Here is an 8,568-nt window from a genome sequence, read left to right on the forward strand (position 1 = left end):
TTATGACCAACGAAGGCGACATGTTTGGATAGGCAAGCAGTAACTTGCACACCATTGGGTGGCAAAAACGTCGTCTTCCTCATGCTCACATTTCGCTATGGATGAGGGAAATAATTCATGCAAGTCACATTGACACATTTATCAGTGCTGAGCTATCTCACCCCCATCCAGACCCTGCCCTTTTTTCTATGTGGTCTGCAATCAAATGGTCCATGGCCCATGTGTCCAGTTCTATCCAAATGCGCCATGTATACAAGACCACAGGTGTACCAAGAGGTATCCACGGAACTACTTGAAAGACACTCAGTCGGCCCATGATGGCTATCGTCACAGAAATACTGAGCATGGATTTCAAACAACGCTCAGACCTGCCACTAACTCGCTAATTAAGGTTCACAACCGGTGGATCATTCCCTACTGCCCTCTTCTGTGCAAGATCTTCCAGGCCCACTTTACCGTGAAATTCTGCTATTCTAAAAAAAGCCATCAATTATGTTTACCAATACATCAACAAATGCTCGGACATGCATGTCTTTGCCTTACAAAACAGAGGGGTAAAGTGTGCATGAGCTTAACCTTTTTTTCCAAGGAAGATACATCAGCAACAATGAGGCCATTTGTAGAATTCTTGGCTTCCCCATCCATGACCGTTCCCCCACAGTCGTCCATTTGGCACTTCACCTCCAAAATGGTCAACACATCTACATCACTAAAGGAAATGCCCCACAACAGGCCCTGGCTCCACAAGATACCACCCTTATGGCGTTCTTTGTTTTGTGCGCAAGTGACCCATTTGCTGCTAACCTGCTCTACCATTAAGTTCCCTCCTACTATACATGTGTAATAAAAGGACTCGAACACTTCTTTCTGTCTTCGTGTCTTTATTCAGGTTCACGTCTTTACCCACACGGCACTCTGTTATAACTCCTGTATTTGTAGCCCCCGGCTATTCACTGCTATTATAGCTTCCTCACCCCTCTGACTCTCTGCTTCATCTACTGTAACCTCCTCCCTGCAGACTCGCTGCTACCCCTATGTGCAGACCCTCTGGCTGTCACTGTATGCAGACCCGCTGCCCACTCTCTCTGTGCAGCCCCGCTGCTGACTGCAGCCTCCTTGCTGCTTCGGGTCGGTCACCGCTGGCCAACGGTGCCGATCCTCGCTTCCCCCGTGTTCGTGGCGATCTCGCCACACCCCGCTTCGCCCTACGTGGCCTTCCTCTGTTCCTGGCTCCCAGTCACTCCCCCTGCTCTTCCGGTTCCCCTCCTTCTATACTCAACCCCTCTCCCCCCACGTGACCTAACTCCTCCCCCCCTGACGGCACCTCAGAAGGGCCGTTTACAACCGCATTACATCACCCTCCCCCCTAAAGAAAATCCAGCCGACCTCGGCTGAATTGCAACCTGAAAAGCAATGCGGGTGTAAAGGGCCAACACGCAAAAAGACACGAAGCATTGAAGAACATTATAACAATAACACAACACAACACAATCTAACGAAACGTGAGGGATTTCGAGCGAGTACGGGTAGCCGGGCCGTCCCGGACGGTCGGCGGCCCACCCGCCGAGCGGGAACGTGGAAGGGTTTTAGGGGCGACGGGCGCAAGTTCTTCCGTCACCATTGGAGGCCCGCCACTGTCCCGCTCGCGTCCAGAAACATCCCGTACTCGCGTCCGCGGAGGGATAGGAAGAGCTGCAGGTCCCGTGGGTTCTGCGGCTCCGGTCGGCGTCCCACAAGCGGAAGGTCCTCCTCCCTGCGCTGTCACGGCCGGCTTGTCTGTGAAGGGTACGACAGGCGCTCTCGCAGGGTCAGCAGACACAGGCAAGGGCGAGTCGGCAGCAACAGACCCCGGCAAGGCAACTTGGGGAGATGACGCATCCGGCCGTGGGGCAATGTATGGCTTCAACCGGGACGTGTGCACGAACCAACGCCGTGCACCAACCTGAACACGCGCCGACTGTGGGTTGGGAACCTCAATGAGGCGGACCGGACCCTGCCAAGGTCGATGTAATTTAGGAGATGTACCTGGCCGCACCTGTGGGCAATGAAGCCAGGCCAGGTCCCCCTTTTTCCAGGGACACTCCCCCTTTGAACGTCGGGCACACCGCTCATTCCTGGCCTGAGCCTTGGCAGTAGCCATGCGGGCATTTTCCCTCGCCTCAGCGACACGCCAAACGTTGTCCTTAATATACTCAGGAAGAGGCTTAACAGGCCCCCTCGCACCGGTTCCCAACTGGTCATGAATCGGCGGCACGTTCTCACGGCCGTACATAAGGAAAAACGGCGAGTATCCAGTAGCCGCGTGCGGCGTCATGCGATACGCCGAAAGCACCCCAGGGATATGCAAATCCCAATCAGATTGGTTTTCCCCGACTGTATGGCACAGCATGGCGGACAGAGTCCGATTCAACCGTTCCACCATACCATCCGTTTGCGGGTGGTAGGGGGACGTCCGTATCTTTTTAGTTCCAAGAGCCGCACACACCTCCCCCAACAATTTAGACGAAAAGTTACGTCCCTGATCCGTAAGGAGCCTCTCCGGAGCCCCTTTGTCCATTACATACCCAAATAGAAAGGCGTCCGTGATAGACGCCGCTGACTGGTCAGGCAAGGGCCAGGCCATCGGCCAGCGAGAGAGGTACTCCACCCCCACCAGTAAATACTTATTCCCTTTAGCTGATGGCGGAAAGGGTCCCAAAATATCTAACGCCACCAACTCATTAACCCGAGATACTTTAATCGATTGTATCGGCGGAACATATGGATGTTTAGGCGGCTTACGGCGGGCACAATCGGGACACGCGCGAACGTGACCGACGACATCCGTCGTCATGCCGTGCCAATAATAGTCTCGTTGCAGCGTCAATAGGGTTTTCTGCACCCCCAGGTGTAAAAGTGTGTCACAGTGCAAAGATCTAATCAACTCATAGCGCAATGACGCAGGCACAACGAGACGCCAGTGTTCCTGTATCCCTTCCCTCCACATCAGTAACCCATCTCGGAGAGCAGTTTCCGAATTACCACCCGCACCGACTTCCTTACCCGCCTTCTCCGTTCGTTTCCGTAACGACACCAAAGAATCGTCCAACATTTGCTCTCGAATCCACACAGACCTTGGAAGACGCAAAATCCCGTCAGCCGGTCCCCCTTCAACCGGTCCCGGTGTAAGCGGAGGTTCGAGAACATCCACTGCCCGCGCGACAGGCTGAGGGGGGGGCTGAGCCGGTCCACACCTATGCGTCCCCGACGCACACGCACAAGGGGATTGTTGCGGCAACCTGGACAGTGCGTCCGCGTTAGCGTGACGCACACCCTTCCGATGGTGAATTTGGAAGGAGAATTCTTGCAACGTGTCCAGCCATCTCGCCAATTGTCCGGATGGCTGGTCCATCTTAAGAGCGTACTGCAAGGCCGCATGGTCCGTTCGGACAATAAACGACCGACCGTACAGATACGGTCGAAATTGGCGGAGAAAATACACAATAGCCAAAAGTTCCCTGCGAGTGACGCAGTAACGAGTTTCCGCGGGAGAAAAAACCCGACTCCCGTACGCCACCACACGCTCAACACCACCTTTTGACTGGGACAACACCGCCCCAATCCCGGTGTCACTCGCATCAGTATCCAGAATGAAGGGATGTTCAAAATCCGGATAATCCAACGTCGGCGCAGTAGCCAGTAGGTCGCGCAGGCTCCGAAACGCCGCCTCCTCCGGCGGTCCCCACACAAATTTGTGCCCCTTCCCAGTAAGGAGATGCAAAGGCCTGGCGATAGTAGCGAAATTCGGAACAAACCTCCGGTAATATGAGGCGAACCCCAAAAACCGACGCACATCACCCACCGTGGCGGGGGTTGCCCAATCCCGGACACACGCAGTTTTCTCTGGATCCGTGGCCACCCCGTCCGCACTAACAATATGTCCCAAGTATCGAACGGAACGTTGCAGTAGATGACATTTCTTAGGCTTGAATTTCAAATTAGCAGAACGCATTCTGGCAAAAACGGCCTCCAACCGCAATAAATGCTCATCAAATGTGCGGCTGAAGACAATAATATCATCTAAATAAATGAGACATGTCTCCCACTGCAACCCCGTCAATACCAACTCCATCAATCTCTGAAAGGTGGCAGGGGCTGCATTCAACCCCATCGGCAGACAGTTAAATTGGAACAACCCCTGCGGCGTACGGAACGCTGTCTTTTCCCGCGAGGGCTCGTCAAGGGGAAGCTGCCAGAAGCCCGAAGAGAGATCTAGCGTTGAAAAAAACTTAGCCCCTGACAAGGCGTCGAGAGAATCGTCCATACGCGGCAGGGGATACGCATCTGCCACCGACACTTTATTTAACTTCCGAAAATCCACACAAAATCGTAATTTACCATCTTTCTTTTTAACCAACACGACAGGCGCACCCCACGGGCTATTAGACGGAGATATAATATCCGCTTTCAACATGTCTTCCACTGCCCCTCGAACGTGCTCACGCTCAGCCGGACTCATCCGACGCGAGTTCAAGCGGATAGGGGCCGCGTCCCCCGTTTCGATGTGATGAGAGAGCAGCGAGGTGCGTCCCAAGTCCAAATCGTCCGAGCTAAACACATCGGAATAGCTCGCTAATAATTTATGAATCGCACAACGCTGCTCAGCGGAAAGGGCCGAATTTTCCGCACATAATTCGGCGATCCAACGATCGTCCACCCCTCCGTCGTGTGAAACACCACCCACCAGCCCCCCGTCCGGAATGTCACTCTGAGCCGTAAACGCCGTAGTGGCGTGTGCCACAACGGTACCAGCCGGCACACACACGCTTTCAGAAGTCGCATTTAACACCTGCAAAAACGGGCGCTGATCCGGACGGACAATGGTTTGCGCCCCCACCAGTGCCAATCCGCCCGTAACAGCGGCGGACGGCGACAGCAAAATTCCACAAGCACTCTGCCGACCCGGAACCGGCTTCCGGTATCGTAGGGGAATGAGCATCTGCGAGCCAGGTGGAATATCAACTGAAACTTCCGATAACGCCTGCACCTGGGCAACCGGAGCCGGTCGCCCCCAGGTGGACTGTAAAAACGCCAATTTGCGGCCCCCTGGCAGTTCAATGCAATTTTCATTGATTCTAATTAAAATGGGCATCTTAGCCAAAAAATCCGTGCCCAACAAGCAAGGAACCGCCAGGGACCTCGAAATTAACACAACGCCCGAGGCCGAGACCCCCCCGATAGAAATATTAGCGTCCACCTGTCCCACGATGCCCATACTACCCCCGTTCGCAGCGATGCAGGAAGCGTAAGCCGGCCTCACGGCCCCCGGTGGGATGTTCAAAAGATGGAATATGACATCCGAAATAATGGTCGCGGACGCCCCGGAATCCACCAAAATACGCACGTCCACCCCTTGGATCGACCCCGGTACAGTGGACGAACCTGTAGCGGCCGCGACAACCCGCCGAGCCAACTTACGCCACTGCGTTATCGAGCGACAAGGCGCAGATACTGGCCTCCCATATTTTAGAACATCCGCGTCGCACAACAACGGCGATGAGTGAGGTGTCAGGCCTTGCCGGGTGTCTGGTGCGCACCGACTTGCCTGTGCCGGAGGGTCTTTCTTTGGGACGTCCGCGATCGAGGCCTCCTGCTGGGGCGGCCCCGGAACCCGGGCCCAGCAGTCCCTGGCATAGTGGCCCCGACGGCCGCAGCGGAAACAGTCGACGTCGGGTCGGCGCGCAGCAGGCACCCCGTCCCGACGTGGCCGCGCCGGCGGCGGAGCCCGCGGCCCCGGCTCGCTTCGAGCCGGCCACGGAGTGGAGGCGGCCGACAGCTCCTTTGGGCCGGTCGCATCCGGCACGTACACGGCCTTTGTAGGGTCCCACCCCACGGCCCCCCCATCGACGACAGGACCGCCCGTCCACGCCGTGACTTGTTTCCAGCGGCGGAGATTGAACTGGGCGTCCAAACACTTAGCCGCGGTCCGGGACGTGAGTTTCTCGTGACCGCAAGCCGGCATAGGAATGCCCAGATCCCGGGATAACTCCAACATCTTCCCCAAGATGAGAGGTTCCAGCAGGTCAGGCTCCGTCTCCGGGTAAGCGGCCATCGCGAGTTCCAGCACGGCGCCCCTGTACGCTACAGGCGACTCCTCCGGTGCGCGTTGCCGCTGCACGAAGCGGCGATGGGCGTCATCCGGTGGCTCGTACGCGTCCGCCATTTCGTCGAACACTCCACGCAATGTTTTCTTCTTCGCAGCTTTTATAGAGCGAAAAAAACGAACAGACTCATCGTCAAGGAGAGTCGGAAGCACCTCCAGCGCCTCGGCGTCCGTCCACCTTGCCGTTCGTACCGCCGCCAAAAATCGACAAGCGAACGCACTCCAATCGCCCCCGATGGAGAACTCCTTAACAGTTGTAAGGTGACGACTGCGGCTCCTTGGCCTGCTTCCGTCCGTCACCGACTCTTCCGGCGGCAAGTTCAGCAAGGCGTCGCAACGCGGTGTCGCCAAGATGGCGGACGATCTTCGTGGCGGCCCCAAGATGGCGGCTTCCCGCCTTCCGTGGTGCGCCACGCCCAAGATGGCGTCTTCACGCCGCGTGGCCGATGGCGGCGCCATCGAAGACGACCCGGGCTCCTGCCGATCACCACCATCACCTTCCAACGCCGCCCTTGGCGTGACAAGGTCACACAACTCCGTGATGACGGTTTTTAGGGTCGCCAGTTGCTCCGCCATCCGGGTCCATCTTAAATCTTCGTCCTTCAACGCAGATGGGTCAGACGCAGCGGCAACCTCCTCCACACCCGGGCCCTCACGGATCTCTCCCTCCGCCGAAGTGAAGCCGACCTCAGGAGGAAGATCGTCGTCGTCCGATGATGAAGCCGACGCCGGAGATGGGATATTCTTCTTCCTCAGTTGTTTCGCCATGCCGTTTCACTTCTGACTCCAGTGTAATAAAAGGACTCGAACACTTCTTTCTGTCTTCGTGTCTTTATTCAGGTTCACGTCTTTACCCACACGGCACTCTGTTATAACTCCTGTATTTGTAGCCCCCGGCTATTCACTGCTATTATAGCTTCCTCACCCCTCTGACTCTCTGCTTCATCTACTGTAACCTCCTCCCTGCAGACTCGCTGCTACCCCTATGTGCAGACCCTCTGGCTGTCACTGTATGCAGACCCGCTGCCCACTCTCTCTGTGCAGCCCCGCTGCTGACTGCAGCCTCCTTGCTGCTTCGGGTCGGTCACCGCTGGCCAACGGTGCCGATCCTCGCTTCTCCCGTGTTCGTGGCGATCTCGCCACACCCCGCTTCGCCCTACGTGGCCTTCCTCTGTTCCTGGCTCCCAGTCACTCCCCCTGCTCTTCCGGTTCCCCTCCTTCTATACTCAACCCCTCTCCCCCCACGTGACCTAACTCCTCCCCCCCTGACGGCACCTCAGAAGGGCCGTTTACAACCGCATTACACATGTGTAATAAAGGATTTCGCCGACACACTGCTGGGTCTCCGTCTCTCTCTCTTTATTCTCGTTTGACGCTCGCACTCCGCTGGTCCCGACAGCAGACTGGCTGCTCCTCTCGCGTGCCCCGCGCGCTTTCCGTCAGTCGCACCGCTCCCCGCTCCCGCACACCGTTGGCTGACGGTGTGCTTGAAGCGTCTCCAGCCACGTGGCTGATGGCGCGGGTACCCTTCGGCCACCCAACGTGGTCCTGCTCGGTGACTCCACCAACTGACCCGGAGCCCCTTCCGGATCCCACTTATATTCCCTTCACCACGTGATCCTGTCTCCACCCTCTCACCACGCCCTTCCCCGAACCTTCCAGATCCCGACAGCCCATAGCGCCCCGCTGGCTCCGCCCTTAGGTTCCGCCCCTGCTCTCCTCGCATCCGATTGGACCGGAGGTGAGCGGCGGACCTTCACGTACGCCCACATACTGGGCCCTGCCCCCAATACCCCGGGCCGTATGATGGGTCCAGAGCCGAGCAGCGAAACCCCGCTTACGCTCGCATTACACATGGACTGCTAAAAAAATTGGAAGCGACGTGCTGCTGTTGGTGAATCTGATGGCTTAGGACGAGTCTACACAGTTCATCCCAAGGCAGTGGCCTCAAGGTGAACATGGCCTGGCACAAGCGTCGTGGTGACGTCACCACCACTTAATGGCGAATAGCGGTTGTTGTCTCTATCAGCGTCAATCCAACCATATTCAACTACTGTCAGTAGCAACACGTGCCTGTTCAAATTCCACGGCCCACGACTACAAGCGACTCAAACTTGCTCCGAGTTTCTGTGTATCTGGAACTTCTTTCACACCATACATAGCCGACCGTGCTAATCTATAGGTCTCTGTGTGTACGTTTAACGTCTTTCGCACCATACGTAACCAACGGTGCTAATCTATGGATCTCTGCGTGAGTCTGTGTGTATCTAGAACTTATTTCGAACCATGCGTAGCTGTCCCTGCAGAGTAGGAGCGGCTGGTATCTGTGGAGCTGTAGGCTGGGTAAATCTGTCGGCAGGAGCGAGAGACAATGAAGCTCCCACGCATTCACTCGTTACCAACATCATATTTCCACTCATAAGTCG

Source organism: Lethenteron reissneri, unplaced genomic scaffold, assembly GCF_015708825.2.
Source record: "Lethenteron reissneri isolate LAM-NWPU_2019-01 unplaced genomic scaffold, ASM1570882v1 scaffold_113, whole genome shotgun sequence".
Classification (NCBI taxonomy): Eukaryota; Metazoa; Chordata; class Hyperoartia; order Petromyzontiformes; family Petromyzontidae; genus Lethenteron; species Lethenteron reissneri.